The sequence below is a fragment of the Engystomops pustulosus genome, chromosome 11 (genome assembly GCF_040894005.1).
Source record: "Engystomops pustulosus chromosome 11, aEngPut4.maternal, whole genome shotgun sequence".
NCBI lineage: Eukaryota > Metazoa > Chordata > Amphibia > Anura > Leptodactylidae > Engystomops > Engystomops pustulosus.
The window spans coordinates 2,026,932-2,045,655 of NC_092421.1; the positions used below are offsets into that span (position 1 = coordinate 2,026,932).

At 39.5% G+C, this 18,724-nt stretch overlaps 1 protein-coding gene across 2 annotated transcripts in view; it reads right to left on the reverse strand.

Moving 5' to 3' along the window:
• Positions 1-18,724, reverse strand: part of LOC140106318 (membrane-spanning 4-domains subfamily A member 4D-like) — a 75,870-nt gene that overhangs the window by 20,694 nt on the left and 36,452 nt on the right. The window contains exon 1 of one of the 2 annotated variants that reach the window (XM_072130711.1): positions 10,767-10,960. The exons of the other annotated variant lie outside the window; for it this stretch is intronic. The gene's annotated coding sequence lies outside the window, so the exon portion shown is untranslated. Of the gene's footprint in view, positions 1-10,766; positions 10,961-18,724 lie in introns of those variants that run through there. 2 annotated transcript variants of the gene reach the window in all.

Consider the following 18,724-nt stretch of genomic DNA (forward strand, 5'->3'; position numbering starts at 1 on the left):
CACGTGCGCTACACACAATATTGGACTGGAGACACAGAGGAGCCTTTGTTATACGAGACTTGATGCTCATAAACCAACTCAACGCTGGATCACAGAGATCCAGAAAGGGACAACCTAATGCGGAGGCATCTCCTAGGGCAGTGATGGCAAACCTTTTAGACGCTGAGTGCCCAAACTACATCCAAAACCCACATATTTTTCGCAAAGTGCCAATGTGACAATTTAAACAGTAACTTATTACTCCCTGCTCTGTCACAGGTTTAAATTGTATAGGCACCTGAGGACATCAATACAGTAGAAAGAAGGAGAAAAAAGCTTTTGCTATCATTGTAGCTTCTTTCTAGGGTCCTGGGCTGCCTGGGACTGCAAGAGGCCTTAAGTCCTGTCTGGGGAAGTCTGCAGTGGGGTGATGGCACGGGTGCCCATAGAGAGGGCTCTGAGTGCCACCTCTGGCACCCGTGCCGTAGGTTCGCCACCACTGTCCTAGGGGATGATGAAGGGAGGGGATCCAGGAGGGACCAAGGAAACCCAGTCCAACACTGTGTTACCTTCCATGTATACGTCATGGTTGGTTCTGTTGTTCTCTGTTGGTTTCTGCAGAGACACAATATTCTCTGCCTGCAAAATGTGATTAGGATGAATAAACTGATGTCCGGTAAGGAAGAGACGGATGTAATGGCATCAGCCTTTCATTTACTGACTCTTGCTCATCTGTATTCCTCACCACATGGAACGGATAATGAACCAGAGATTTTTGGAAATAGCTTCCTGACACATAACCGAGGACAATAAGCGCGGTCATCCTCCATCACAATGATGATTATATCATATGAGACTAAAAGTATCTATTTGTAACCTGAAATGTGTCATCACTGAACTTTCCCTTTCCCTGCTGGCTGTAATATGGAAGCAGCATAGTCTCAGTACAGGCAGTCCCCGGGTTACATACAAGATAGGGTCTGTAGGTTTGTTCTTAAGTTGAGTTTGTATGTAAGTCGGAACTGTATATTTTATCATTGTAATCCCAGGCAGAATTTTTTTGGTCTCTGTGACAATTGGATTTTAAAAATGTTGAGTTGTCATAAGAACCAGGAGTTACACTAAAGCTTCATTACAGACGCCTGTGATAACTGTTACAGCTGATTATTGTATCCTGGGGCTAAAGTACAATAAATTACCAATATCCAGAGGTCCGTTTGTAACTAGGGGTTGTATGTAAGTCGAGAGTTCTTAAGTAGGGGACAGCCTGTATATTCACAGCAGTATTGTATGGACAGCATAGACATAAGGAGATGGGGCTAAAGGTGAACTCCTTCCACCTAGAGAACGGCAATAGCCGCTGATAACTGCTCCTATATATTCATGGATCGGGACTATTGGGATGCAGCAATAATTATTATCCTTATAATTGCACAATTGTTGTTATAAAAACATGAGATGTTGTAAATACTTTCCAAAATCTGTAAGTCAGAGACTGATAACCAAATCTCTTATTTGCGGCCACACGTGGCGCTTACATTTACTTTTGAGACACATTTCACGAGCTGCGGAGATATTTGCCTATTAACATTGCATTAACATTTGCATAAAGAAAATGTTAACACATTATGTAAACGTTTCACTAACATTGTATTTACAAAACACTTTTGTAAGCTGCAAGGCTAACAGTAATGTCATTAGACAAGTCTTGTTTCCTGAGCTGTTGTATTGGATTTCACAATGTAATGTGAACGCAGCCTAAATAATTTCCCGTGCTGAAGCGTCAGGCACTTATTGTAGGTGACCTGTGACCATATATATAGAGCTTCATCTCTCCTGTGCAGGTAATGACACACCAGCAGTTTCCCATCTAGAACACGGGTCATCGCTGGGGGTCTTAGACGTGGGCAAAAACTCAGAATATGGTCATAGATGGTAAACGCAGCCAAATCCAAAATCCCCTTCATTATTCTCATTTTCCCACACAATGATATTTTCAAAAATATAAAACTTTTTTTTTATATTATTGAGAACCCACTACAGCCGGTCCCCTACAGAAGAACACCCGACTTACAGACGACCCCTAGTTACAGACACCTCTGGATATTGGTAATTTACAGTACTTTATCCTTGGGCTACAATAAACAGCTGTAACAGATATCACAGGCGTCTGCAATGAAGATTTATTGTTACTCCTGGTTCTTATGAGAATCCAATATTTTTAAAATCCAATTGTCACAAAGACCAAAAAAAATTCTGTCTGGCATTACAATGATTAAATATACAGTTCTGACTTACATACAAATTTAACTTAAGAACAATCCTACAGACCCTATCCTGTACATAACCCGTGGGCTGCCTGTATTCATTTATTGGTTATTAGAGGAGATTCTGATTTTAGTTTAAAAACTGGTTTCTTATTTTTTAATTTTAGGAAAAAATCCAGTGAAATAGAAGATGCGAAGTGACAGCTATAAGTGGATGATAATAACATGACACATGGATCTATAGAATATGGGAATGCAGCTATAACTGGATGATAATAACATGACACACGGATCTATAGAATATGGGAATGCAGCTATAAGTGGATGATAATAACATGACACATGGATCTATAGAATATGGGAATGCAGCTATAAGTGGATGATAATAACATGACACACGGATCTATAGAATATGGGAATGCAGCTATAACTGGATGATAATAACATGACACATGGATCTATAGAATATGGGAATGCAGCTATAACTGGATGATAATAACATGACACACGGATCTATAGAATATGGGAATGCAGCTATAACTGGATGATAATAACATGACACATGGATCTATAGAATATGGGAATGCAGCTATAACTGGATAATAATAACATGACACACGGATCTATAGAATATGGGAATGCAGCTATAACTGGATGATAATAACATGACACATGGATCTATAGAATATGGGAATGCAGCTATAAGTGGATGATAATAACATGACACATGGATCTATAGAATATGGGAATGCAGCTATAACTGGATGATAATAACATGACACACGGATCTATAGAATATGGGAATGCAGCTATAACTGGATGATAATAACATGACACATGGATCTATAGAATATGGGAATGCAGCTATAACTGGATGATAATAACATGACACATGGATCTATAGAATATGGGAATGTAGCTATAAGTGGATGATAATAACATGACACACGGATCTATAGAATATGGGAATGCAGCTATAACTGGATGATAATAACATGACACATGGATCTATAGAATATGGGAATGCAGCTATAAGTGGATGATAATAACATGACACACGGATCTATAGAATATGGGAATGCAGCTATAACTGGATGATAATAACATGACACATGGATCTATAGAATATGGGAATGCAGCTATAAGTGGATGATAATAACATGACACATGGATCTATAGAATATGGGAATGCAGCTATAAGTGGATGATAATAACATGACACATGGATCTATAGAATATGGGAATGCAGCTATAACTGGATGATAATAACATGACACCTGGATCTATAGAATATGGGAATGCAGCTATAAGTGGATGATAATAACATGACACACGGATCTATAGAATATGGGAATGCAGCTATAAGTGGATGATAATAACATGACACATGGATCTATAGAATATGGGAATGCAGCTATAAGTGGATGATAATAACATGACACATGGATCTATAGAATATGGGAATGCAGCTATAAGTGGATGATAATAACATGACACACGGATCTATAGAATATGGGAATGCAGCTATAACTGGATGATAATAACATGACACATGGATCTATAGAATATGGGAATGCAGCTATAACTGGATGATAATAACATGACACATGGATCTATAGAATATGGGAATGTAGCTATAAGTGGATGATAATAACATGACACACGGATCTATAGAATATGGGAATGCAGCTATAACTGGATGATAATAACATGACACATGGATCTATAGAATATGGGAATGCAGCTATAACTGGATGATAATAACATGACACACGGATCTATAGAATATGGGAATGCAGCTATAACTGGATGATAATAACATGACACATGGATCTATAGAATATGGGAATGCAGCTATAACTGGATGATAATAACATGACACATGGATCTATAGAATATGGGAATGTAGCTATAACTGGATGATAATAACATGACACATGGATCTATAGAATATGGGAATGCAGCTATAAGTGGATGATAATAACATGACACACGGATCTATAGAATATGGGAATGCAGCTATAAGTGGATGATAATAACATGACACATGGATCTATAGAATATGGGAATGCAGCTATAACTGGATGATAATAACATGACACATGGATCTATAGAATATGGGAATGCAGCTATAACTGGATGATAATAACATGACACACGGATCTATAGAATATGGGAATGCAGCTATAACTGGATGATAATAACATGACACACGGATCTATAGAATATGGGAATGCAGCTATAAGTGGATGATAATAACATGACACATGGATCTATAGAATATGGGAATGCAGCTATAAGTGGATGATAATAACATGACACACGGATCTATAGAATATGGGAATGCAGCTATAAGTGGATGATAATAACATGACACATGGATCTATAGAATATGGGAATGCAGCTATAACTGGATGATAATAACATGACACACGGATCTATAGAATATGGGAATGCAGCTATAAGTGGATGATAATAACATGACACATGGATCTATAGAATATGGGAATGCAGCTATAAGTGGATGATAATAACATGACACACGGATCTATAGAATATGGGAATGCAGCTATAAGTGGATGATAATAACATGACACATGGATCTATAGAATATGGGAATGCAGCTATAAGTGGATGATAATAACATGACACATGGATCTATAGAATATGGGAATGCAGCTATAAGTGGATGATAATAACATGACACATGGATCTATAGAATATGGGAATGCAGCTATAACTGGATGATAATAACATGACACACGGATCTATAGAATATGGGAATGCAGCTATAAGTGGATGATAATAACATGACACATGGATCTATAGAATATGGGAATGTAGCTATAACCGGATGATAATAACATGACACATGGATCTATAGAATATGGGAATGCAGCTATAAGTGGATGATAATAACATGACACACGGATCTATAGAATATGGGAATGCAGCTATAAGTGGATGATAATAACATGACACATGGATCTATAGAATATGGGAATGCAGCTATAAGTGGATGATAATAACATGACACACGGATCTATAGAATATGGGAATGCAGCTATAAGTGGATGATAATAACATGACACATGGATCTATAGAATATGGGAATGCAGCTATAAGTGGATGATAATAACATGACACATGGATCTATAGAATATGGGAATGCAGCTATAAGTGGATGATAATAACATGACACATGGATCTATAGAATATGGGAATGCAGCTATAAGTGGATGATAATAACATGACACACGGATCTATAGAATATGGGAATGCAGCTATAACTGGATGATAATAACATGACACATGGATCTATAGAATATGGGAATGCAGCTATAACTGGATGATAATAACATGACACATGGATCTATAGAATATGGGAATGTAGCTATAAGTGGATGATAATAACATGACACACGGATCTATAGAATATGGGAATGCAGCTATAACTGGATGATAATAACATGACACATGGATCTATAGAATATGGGAATGCAGCTATAACTGGATGATAATAACATGACACACGGATCTATAGAATATGGGAATGCAGCTATAACTGGATGATAATAACATGACACATGGATCTATAGAATATGGGAATGCAGCTATAACTGGATGATAATAACATGACACATGGATCTATAGAATATGGGAATGTAGCTATAACTGGATGATAATAACATGACACATGGATCTATAGAATATGGGAATGCAGCTATAAGTGGATGATAATAACATGACACACGGATCTATAGAATATGGGAATGCAGCTATAACTGGATGATAATAACATGACACATGGATCTATAGAATATGGGAATGCAGCTATAACTGGATGATAATAACATGACACATGGATCTATAGAATATGGGAATGCAGCTATAACTGGATGATAATAACATGACACACGGATCTATAGAATATGGGAATGCAGCTATAACTGGATGATAATAACATGACACACGGATCTATAGAATATGGGAATGCAGCTATAAGTGGATGATAATAACATGACACATGGATCTATAGAATATGGGAATGCAGCTATAAGTGGATGATAATAACATGACACACGGATCTATAGAATATGGGAATGCAGCTATAAGTGGATGATAATAACATGACACATGGATCTATAGAATATGGGAATGCAGCTATAACTGGATGATAATAACATGACACACGGATCTATAGAATATGGGAATGCAGCTATAAGTGGATGATAATAACATGACACATGGATCTATAGAATATGGGAATGCAGCTATAAGTGGATGATAATAACATGACACACGGATCTATAGAATATGGGAATGCAGCTATAAGTGGATGATAATAACATGACACATGGATCTATAGAATATGGGAATGCAGCTATAAGTGGATGATAATAACATGACACATGGATCTATAGAATATGGGAATGCAGCTATAAGTGGATGATAATAACATGACACATGGATCTATAGAATATGGGAATGCAGCTATAACTGGATGATAATAACATGACACACGGATCTATAGAATATGGGAATGCAGCTATAAGTGGATGATAATAACATGACACATGGATCTATAGAATATGGGAATGTAGCTATAACCGGATGATAATAACATGACACATGGATCTATAGAATATGGGAATGCAGCTATAAGTGGATGATAATAACATGACACACGGATCTATAGAATATGGGAATGCAGCTATAAGTGGATGATAATAACATGACACATGGATCTATAGAATATGGGAATGCAGCTATAAGTGGATGATAATAACATGACACATGGATCTATAGAATATGGGAATGCAGCTATAAGTGGATGATAATAACATGACACATGGATCTATAGAATATGGGAATGCAGCTATAAGTGGATGATAATAACATGACACACGGATCTATAGAATATGGGAATGCAGCTATAACTGGATGATAATAACATGACACCTGGATCTATAGAATATGGGAATGCAGCTATAACTGGATGATAATAACATGACACATGGATCTATAGAATATGGGAATGTAGCTATAAGTGGATGATAATAACATGACACACGGATCTATAGAATATGGGAATGCAGCTATAACTGGATGATAATAACATGACACATGGATCTATAGAATATGGGAATGCAGCTATAACTGGATGATAATAACATGACACACGGATCTATAGAATATGGGAATGCAGCTATAACTGGATGATAATAACATGACACATGGATCTATAGAATATGGGAATGCAGCTATAACTGGATGATAATAACATGACACATGGATCTATAGAATATGGGAATGTAGCTATAACTGGATGATAATAACATGACACATGGATCTATAGAATATGGGAATGCAGCTATAAGTGGATGATAATAACATGACACACGGATCTATAGAATATGGGAATGCAGCTATAACTGGATGATAATAACATGACACATGGATCTATAGAATATGGGAATGCAGCTATAACTGGATGATAATAACATGACACATGGATCTATAGAATATGGGAATGCAGCTATAACTGGATGATAATAACATGACACACGGATCTATAGAATATGGGAATGCAGCTATAACTGGATGATAATAACATGACACACGGATCTATAGAATATGGGAATGCAGCTATAAGTGGATGATAATAACATGACACATGGATCTATAGAATATGGGAATGCAGCTATAAGTGGATGATAATAACATGACACACGGATCTATAGAATATGGGAATGCAGCTATAAGTGGATGATAATAACATGACACATGGATCTATAGAATATGGGAATGCAGCTATAACTGGATGATAATAACATGACACACGGATCTATAGAATATGGGAATGCAGCTATAAGTGGATGATAATAACATGACACATGGATCTATAGAATATGGGAATGCAGCTATAAGTGGATGATAATAACATGACACACGGATCTATAGAATATGGGAATGCAGCTATAAGTGGATGATAATAACATGACACATGGATCTATAGAATATGGGAATGCAGCTATAAGTGGATGATAATAACATGACACATGGATCTATAGAATATGGGAATGCAGCTATAAGTGGATGATAATAACATGACACATGGATCTATAGAATATGGGAATGCAGCTATAACTGGATGATAATAACATGACACACGGATCTATAGAATATGGGAATGCAGCTATAAGTGGATGATAATAACATGACACATGGATCTATAGAATATGGGAATGTAGCTATAACCGGATGATAATAACATGACACATGGATCTATAGAATATGGGAATGCAGCTATAAGTGGATGATAATAACATGACACACGGATCTATAGAATATGGGAATGCAGCTATAAGTGGATGATAATAACATGACACATGGATCTATAGAATATGGGAATGCAGCTATAAGTGGATGATAATAACATGACACACGGATCTATAGAATATGGGAATGCAGCTATAAGTGGATGATAATAACATGACACATGGATCTATAGAATATGGGAATGCAGCTATAAGTGGATGATAATAACATGACACATGGATCTATAGAATATGGGAATGCAGCTATAAGTGGATGATAATAACATGACACATGGATCTATAGAATATGGGAATGCAGCTATAACTGGATGATAATAACATGACACACGGATCTATAGAATATGGGAATGCAGCTATAAGTGGATGATAATAACATGACACATGGATCTATAGAATATGGGAATGTAGCTATAACCGGATGATAATAACATGACACATGGATCTATAGAATATGGGAATGTTGCTATAACTGGATGATAATAACATGACACATGGATCTATAGAATATGGGAATGCAGCTATAAGTGGATGATAATAACATGACACATGGATCTATAGAATATGGGAATGAAGCTATAAGTGGATGATAATACCATGACACATGGATCTATAGAATATGGGAATGCAGCTATAACTGGATGATAATAACATGACACATGGATCTATAGAATATGGGAATGTAGCTATAAGTGGATGATAATAACATGACACATGGATCTATAGAATATGGGAATGCAGCTATAACTGGATGATAATAACATGACACACGGATCTATAGAATATGGGAATGCAGCTATAAGTGGATGATAATAACATGACACATGGATCTATAGAATATGGGAATGCAGCTATAACTGGATGATAATAACATGACACATGGATCTATAGAATATGGGAATGCAGCTATAAGTGGATGATAATAACATGACACACGGATCTATAGAATATGGGAATGCAGCTATAACTGGATGATAATAACATGACACATGGATCTATAGAATATGGGAATGTAGCTATAAGTGGATGATAATAACATGACACACGGATCTATAGAATATGGGAATGCAGCTATAAGTGGATGATAATAACATGACACACGGATCTATAGAATATGGGAATGCAGCTATAAGTGGATGATAATAACATGACATATGGATCTATAGAATATGGGAATGCAGCTATAAGTGGATGATAATAACATGACACATGGATCTATAGAATATGGGAATGCAGCTATAAGTGGATGATAATAACATGACACATGGATCTATAGAATATGGGAATGTAGCTATAACTGGATGATAATAACATGACACATGGATCTATAGAATATGGGAATGCAGCTATAAGTGGATGATAATAACATGACACACGGATCTATAGAATATGGGAATGCAGCTATAACTGGATGATAATAACATGACACACGGATCTATAGAATATGGGAATGCAGCTATAAGTGGATGATAATAACATGACACATGGATCTATAGAATATGGGAATGCAGCTATAAGTGGATGATAATAACATGACACACGGATCTATAGAATATGGGAATGCAGCTATAACTGGATGATAATAACATGACACATGGATCTATAGAATATGGGAATGCAGCTATAACTGGATGATAATAACATGACACATGGATCTATAGAATATGGGAATGCAGCTATAAGTGGATGATAATAACATGACACACGGATCTATAGAATATGGGAATGCAGCTATAAGTGGATGATAATAACATGACACATGGATCTATAGAATATGGGAATGCAGCTATAACTGGTGTGGCAGGGTGGCTGCCACTAGAGAAGCTTTTGGGCATAAGGTGTGCATTTTGCCTTATGAAAAGCTGAGTAGAAGACAGACCTGGAAAAGTTGGGTCTGTCTAATTAAGTTGATTAGTTTTCAGCTGGAGGGGCTGCACTAATACATGGGGCAGACTTCACACTGGGCTCCACCCTGGGGAAGAGACAGGCGACGGCAAAGGCCTGTGGAGCGGTGGCAGTGAACTTGCTGTGTTTTTGGGGTGGCTGGCAGTAGGCCAGCACCTGGTGAGGTAGGGAACCTCGGTGTGTAGTTAGTGCCGGAGAGGCTTAGGTGTTATTTTTATGTTTTGAGTTTGTGTACTGCCAAATAAAGCTGGCTGAGGCCAGTTTTAACCTTACTCACATTGTGTGAATTCCCTGTGTGTGCTGGTCGTCTGCTTAGGAGACGACGATCCCCGGAGCTAATCCCTTACATATGGTGGCGGTATGCTGTGGCATGGAAATCAGCACACACAGCGAGATTTAAAGGGCCAGTAACCCTCATGTGAGAGACTGTTGTTCCTGCTGCTGGAGGCGCTGTGGTCACGGGAAGATTTGTCTTGGTGTGAGAGATATACAGAGACTGCTTGTTTGCTGTGGGAGTAATCACCATGGGTCCGATGGATGAGTTCCAGAGACGCTGGCGGCAGATGATGTGGGAGGACCTTGGAATGCCAGAAGCCATTCGGGTTATGGAGACCCCAAATGCCAAGCCGAGCGGATCCCAGCCGATGGTCCGAGATGTCTGTGATCGGTCTGCAGTTCCTGAGGAGAGGTTGCTATGTGCCGTTGCCAGGGGTAACCGACGGGAGCAGCTTTGCAGATGTCTACGGATGACCCGGTGTGTGGCGGAATGTCCTGCGGCCAAGTGGCCACGTGTTGCAGCTTGTATGCAGCAGCGCAAAGATGTGGTTGCTAGGGGCAACCAACGGCGACAGCGCCATGTGAGGTCAGTGCACCTCATTGTCCTCTGGTCAGGAGACCAGAGACGTTGCCAGTCAAGACCTGTGAGATGATAGTGGGTGGAATCCCGCTGATGGTGGAACTGGACTGTTCTCAGGATGTCTCCAGAGTTAATCCGGACATCTTATTGTTCCTGAAGTACCAGCCAGGGAAGGGTAAGACTGTCTGGATTGACTTTGAAAGTGATATTGCGATTGTGACACATAAGCTGGAGATTTGTGCAGATCTGGAGGTGGAGTTCATCCTGGGGAAAAACTTCCCTTTTTTCTGGGACTTGTGGGAAAGTATTCCAAGTAGTGGGAATAGCTGCTTTTCCTGGGAGACCCCTCTGACATCGGGTACAGTCCCAATCTCCCCAAAGGACGATCTGGAGAAGTCTCAGCGACCTGAGGTGATGGTGGGTGGAGTCTCAACAGGTTGCAGTCTGAACTGTGACCAAGGGGTCTTGATCCCACAGAAGGAGACTCTGAGACTGATAAAGTCTGATGGACTATGTGATGATGATAATATTTGTGATGCCTTAATTTCTGAAGTTAAACCAGAAAAGTGTAATGTTGTGCATAATCTGCCTCTAACCTGTGATTATAGTGTTAACTGTGATTATATGACACTACCTGTAACATGTGACAATACTGCAATGCCGATAACATCTGATAGCGTTACAATGTCTGTTCAGAATTATGCAGAGTGTGAACTAGGTGCAGCCCTAGATACTGAGAGAGTTAGCTCAGAGGTGCCCCTAGAGGTTGTGAGATGTAATGACACAGGTAGCGAGCCTGAGATGTGTAATGTAGCTAATGGCAGTTCAGATAGGGATACCGCCATAGCAAGGGCAGGTGAAGATAATGAGATCCTGATTGTTAGTGGTTTCCCTTCAGCCCAGAGTTACACAAACAGTGAGTGTGAACAGAGCCCTAGAGAAGCAGCTACTCGCTCAGAACCTGCAGGAGGTGGGGATAGCCTGTGTCAGTCACCTGTGGAGGAGTCTCACATCAGTGTTCAGGAAATGTCAGGGGGAGACCAGACATCTGATACACCTGAGGCTTCTGAGGAGATTGATGTACTGAGTTCGTGTGTGAACAAGGCCAGAAGAAGCATCAATAAACTGAAGCGTCATGTGAATACTGGTTTGCGGAATAACTGGTATAAATGCTACAATTGTCACGTGTCTTATAGAAGAAAAGATGACCTAAAGAGACATATATTACAGAAACATGAGTTGAAGATTGATATCTCGTACTGTCCTTTCTGTGATACAGTGTTTGCAAAGAAAAGTGAATGGGAGGTTCACATGTGTACGTGTTCGGGGAACAAAAGAAAGTGCCAAAATGGTGATGCCGACCTCCAGGTGTGTTCTGTCGTGATGTGGCACCAGAAGTGTCCTAGGAAGGAGACCAGGCGTAAACCAGACCCCTGTACACCTGCTGATGAACCGCAGAATACGCATGATGGCGTGCTGACTGAAATTGTGTGTGAACAGGGTGGAAGCGCCACTCTTAACCATACACCTACGGATGAGGGGACCCCAGATCCCCAGAAGGTGGTGGAACATGTGATGCACCAGCCCTTTGGTAGTTCTGCCTGCAGTGTGGTGAGTGCAGTCTACAACTCTGTGAGGGAAGGTCGCCCATGCATCCGCAGTGATCGTGATGTTGCTGAGAAGGAGGAGAAGCCCTTGACTGACGTTACAGTGACTGGATCAAGGCCTCTCATAGGCATTCTGGAGCCACCGGTTGCCACAAGTAATGACTTTGCTTGCAAAGGTTTGGGGAAACAGGAGTCCAACCTGGCTTTTCTTCAGCAGCCAACTGGAAAAGCCGTATTGAAGACAAATACAGTGACTGGTGCCCGAGACACTGTTACAGGTGCGACGTCCGGTATATTGGGCTGTGAAGCTGGTGCAGTACAAGGCGGTGTGGGTGTGACTAAGTCTGTAGTCTCAACCATGATGGCCACCCAAGTGGGATCGCTTATAACCAGTAGCCTGAATACAGTCTTGGGAAAATCCGAAGAATGGGTTAATGGTTACCCCCCGAAGACAGGTGAAGAGCTGTCTCAGCCTGCTGAACCTGTGGAGAAGGTTGAAGTGGCGCCAAGTCTACAACAAAGGGACCAGCCGAGTTGCTGTGTACGTGTGGAAGCTCTGTCGTCTCATCTCTGTCATAGTGCATGCCAGCATTCTCTGGGCAAGTGGAGGAATACCCAGATGGGCCCTACAGAGACTCCAGCACAGCTGCACCCAACGGTAGATCTGCCTGATCATCTGAAGTGCAAAAGTGAAGATGGTCTGGATGGTGAGAAGTGCCTTGAAGATATACCGGGTGATGACTGCAGTGGATGTGAGGAGACGGTGTCTGATATAATGTCAACAGAGCCCTCGAAATTCCTACACAGGAAAGACTCGGTGAAGACTGAGGTGTTGGCCAGCAAGGCGTATGAAAGACTGACCGAGGAAGAGGTCAGCCAGGAACCTAGTGCAAGCCATGAAGAGCTTAAGGCTGCCATTGTGGAAAGTCCATGCCAGGACTTGGGTCCAAAGTCCGAAGTGTTAGCTGGAGGTGATGAGGATGATGCTGATGTTGAGATGAGTTTCACCTACACCGAGAGCGGAGGTTGTGACCTCAGAGATAGCAAGCGCACAGCTTTGCAGACATGTGACCAGAAGCTCACCAATGTGAATCGTGCCCTGGTTCTGAACGGTAATGCCCCCTTCAATGACAAAGAAGGTGCCGAAGCTGAAGACTGGAAAACGGGCAAACCCGTGCGTGTCGTGTGCAATGCTAAGGGGAAAAAGCACAGTGCATATGCCTCAGTGGAGGGTAAACGGTGTGACGGCATCCACAAGGTGATGAAGAGAGGGGGCCTAACCATGCCAAGCCCTGAGGGGTATGTGGAGTCTCCAGTAAAATGCAAGAGAAAGAGGAGAAGAAAATCTATCATTGTTAATAGAGACATGATTGGAGATGATCAGTTGTGTGAAGGAAGAGATGCTGGGACTAATTTTGAGCTGTCTGTGTCTCCTGCAGTTAAGGAAAAAAGCTGTCATTTTCCAGGTATAGAAGATGTAGTAGATAGTAGGGTCTCTACAGTGCTTCTAGGAACCGTAGGGATTAGACCCCAATATAGGAGCTTTGACCCCGGAGGGAGAATTAAGCTTATTGATCAGGCCTACGGCCTTGATCACAGGGGGAGGATATGTGGCAGGGTGGCTGCCACTAGAGAAGCTTTTGGGCATAAGGTGTGCATTTTGCCTTATGAAAAGCTGAGTAGAAGACAGACCTGGAAAAGTTGGGTCTGTCTAATTAAGTTGATTAGTTTTCAGCTGGAGGGGCTGCACTAATACATGGGGCAGACTTCACACTGGGCTCCACCCTGGGGAAGAGACAGGCGACGGCAAAGGCCTGTGGAGCGGTGGCAGTGAACTTGCTGTGTTTTTGGGGTGGCTGGCAGTAGGCCAGCACCTGGTGAGGTAGGGAACCTCGATGTTTAGTTAGTGCCGGAGAGGCTTAGGTGTTATTTTTATGTTTTGAGTTTGCGTACTGCCAAATAAAGCTGGCTGAGGCCAGTCTTAACCTTACTCACATTGTGTGTATTCCCTGTGTGTGCTGGTCGTCTGCTTAGGAGACGACGATCCCCGGAGCTAATCCCTTACACTGGATGATAATAACATGACACACGGATCTATAGAATATGGGAATGCAGCTATAAGTGGATGATAATAACATGACACATGGATCTATAGAATATGGGAATGCAGCTATAAGTGGATGATAATAACATGACACATGGATCTATAGAATATGGGAATGCAGCTATAAGTGGATGATAATAACATGACACATGGATCTATAGAATATGGGAATGCAGCTATAAGTGGATGATAATAACATGACACACGGATCTATAGAATATGGGAATGCAGCTATAAGTGGATGATAATAACATGACACATGGATCTATAGAATATGGGAATGCAGCTATAACTGGATGATAATAACATGACACACGGATCTATAGAATATGGGAATGCAGCTATAAGTGGATGATAATAACATGACACATGGATCTATAGAATATGGGAATGCAGCTATAAGTGGATGATAATAACATGACACACGGATCTATAGAATATGGGAATGCAGCTATAAGTGGATGATAATAACATGACACATGGATCTATAGAATATGGGAATGCAGCTATAAGTGGATGACAATAACATGACACATGGATCTATAGAATATGGGAATGCAGCTATAAGTGGATGATATTAACATGACACACGGATCTATAGAATATGGGAATGCAGCTATAAGTGGATGATAATAACATGACACCTGGATCTATAGAATATGGGAATGCAGCTATAAGTGGATGATAATAACATGACACACGGATCTATAGAATATGGGAATGCAGCTATAAGTGGATGATAATAACATGACACATGGATCTATAGAATATGGGAATGCAGCTATAACTGGATGATAATAACATGACACACGGATCTATAGAATATGGGAATGCAGCTATAAGTGGATGATAATAACATGACACATGGATCTATAGAATATGGGAATGTAGCTATAACTGGATGATAATAACATGACACATGGATCTATAGAATATGGGAATGTAGCTATAACTGGATGATAATAACATGACACATGGATCTATAGAATAAGGGAATGCAGCTATAAGTGGATGATAATAACATGACACACGGATCTATAGAATATGGGAATGCAGCTATAACTGGATGATAATAACATGACACACGGATCTATAGAATATGGGAATGCAGCTATAAGTGGATGATAATAACATGACACATGGATCTATAGAATATGGGAATGCAGCTATAACTGGATGATAATAACATGACACATGGATCTATAGAATATGGGAATGCAGCTATAACTGGATGATGATAACATGACACACGGATCTATAGAATATGGGAATGCAGCTATAAGTGGATGATAATAACATGACACATGGATCTATAGAATATGGGAATGCAGCTATAAGTGGATGATAATAACATGACACATGGATCTATAGAATATGGGAATGTAGCTATAACTGGATGATAATAACATGACACATGGATCTATAGAATATGGGAATGCAGCTATAACTGGATGATAATAACATGACACACGGATCTATAGAATATGGGAATGCAGCTATAAGTGGATGATAATAACATGACACATGGATCTATAGAATATGGGAATGCAGCTATAACTGGATGATAATAACATGACACATGGATCTATAGAATATGGGAATGCAGCTATAACTGGATGATGATAACATGACACACGGATCTATAGAATATGGGAATGCAGCTATAAGTGGATGATAATAACATGACACATGGATCTATAGAATATGGGAATGCAGCTATAACTGGATGATAATAACATGACACACACGGATCTATAGAATATGGGAATGCAGCTATAAGTGGATGATAATAACATGACACATGGATCTATAGAATATGGGAATGCAGCTATAAGTGGATGATAATAACATGACACATGGATCTATAGAATATGGGAATGCAGCTATAAGTGGATGATAATAACATGACACATGGATCTATAGAATATGGGAATGCAGCTATAAGTGGATGATAATAACATGACACATGGATCTATAGAATATGGGAATGCAGCTATAACTGGATGATAATAACATGACACATGGATCTATAGAATATGGGAATGCAGCTATAACTGGATGATAATAACATGACACACGGATCTATAGAATATGGGAATGCAGCTATAACTGGATGATAATAACATGACACACGGATCTATAGAATATGGGAATGCAGCTATAAGTGGATGATAATAACATGACACATGGATCTATAGAATATGGGAATGCAGCTATAAGTGGATGATAATAACATGACACCTGGATCTATAGAATATGGGAATGCAGCTATAAGTGGATGATAATAACATGACACACGGATCTATAGAATATGGGAATGCAGCTATAAGTGGATGATAATAACATGACACATGGATCTATAGAATATGGGAATGCAGCTATAAGTGGATGATAATAACATGGCACATGGATCTATAGAATATGGGAATGCAGCTATAACTGGATGATAATAACATGGCACACGGATCTATAGAATATGGGAATGCAGCTATAACTGGATGATAACATGACACACGGATCTATAGAATATGGGAATGTAGCTATAAGTGAATGATAATAACATGACACATGGATCTATAGAATATGGGAATGCAGCTATAACTGGATGATGATAACATGACACATGGATCTATAGAATATGGGAATGCAGCTATAACTGGATGATAATAACATGACACATGGATCTATAGAATATGGGAATGCAGCTATAACTGGATGATAATAACATGACACATGGATCTATAGAATATGGGAATGCAGCTATAAGTGGATGATAATAACATGACACATGGATCTATAGAATATGGGAATGCAGCTATAACTGGATGATAATAACATGACACATGGATCTATAGAATATGGGAATGCAGCTATAACTGGATGATAATAACATGACACATGGATCTATAGAATATGGGAATGCAGCTATAAGTGGATGATAATAACATGACACATGGATCTATAGAATATGGGAATGCAGCTATAAGTGGATGATAATAACATGACACACGGATCTATAGAATATGGGAATGCAGCTATAAGTGGATGATAATAACATGACACATGGATCTATAGAATATGGGAATGCAGCTATAAGTGGATGATAATAACATGACACATGGATCTATAGAATATGGGAATGCAGCTATAAGTGGATGATGATAACATGACACACGGATCTATAGAATATGGGAATGCAGCTATAACTGGATGATAATAACATGACACATGGATCTATAGAATATGGGAATGCAGCTATAACTGGATGATAATAACATGACACATGGATCTATAGAATATGGGAATGCAGCTATAACTGGATGATAATAACATGACACACGGATCTATAGAATATGGGAATGCAGCTATAACTGGATGATAATAACATGACACATGGATCTATAGAATATGGGAATGCAGCTATAACTGGCTGAAAATCACATGACACATGGATCTATAGAATATGGGAATGCAGCTATAACTGGATGATAATAACATGACACATGGATCTATAGAATATGGGAATGCAGCTATAACTGGATGATAATAACATGACACACGGATCTATAGAATATGGGAATGCAGCTATAACTGGATGATAATAACATGACACATGGATCTATAGAATATGGGAATGCAGCTATAACTGGATGATAATAACATGACAC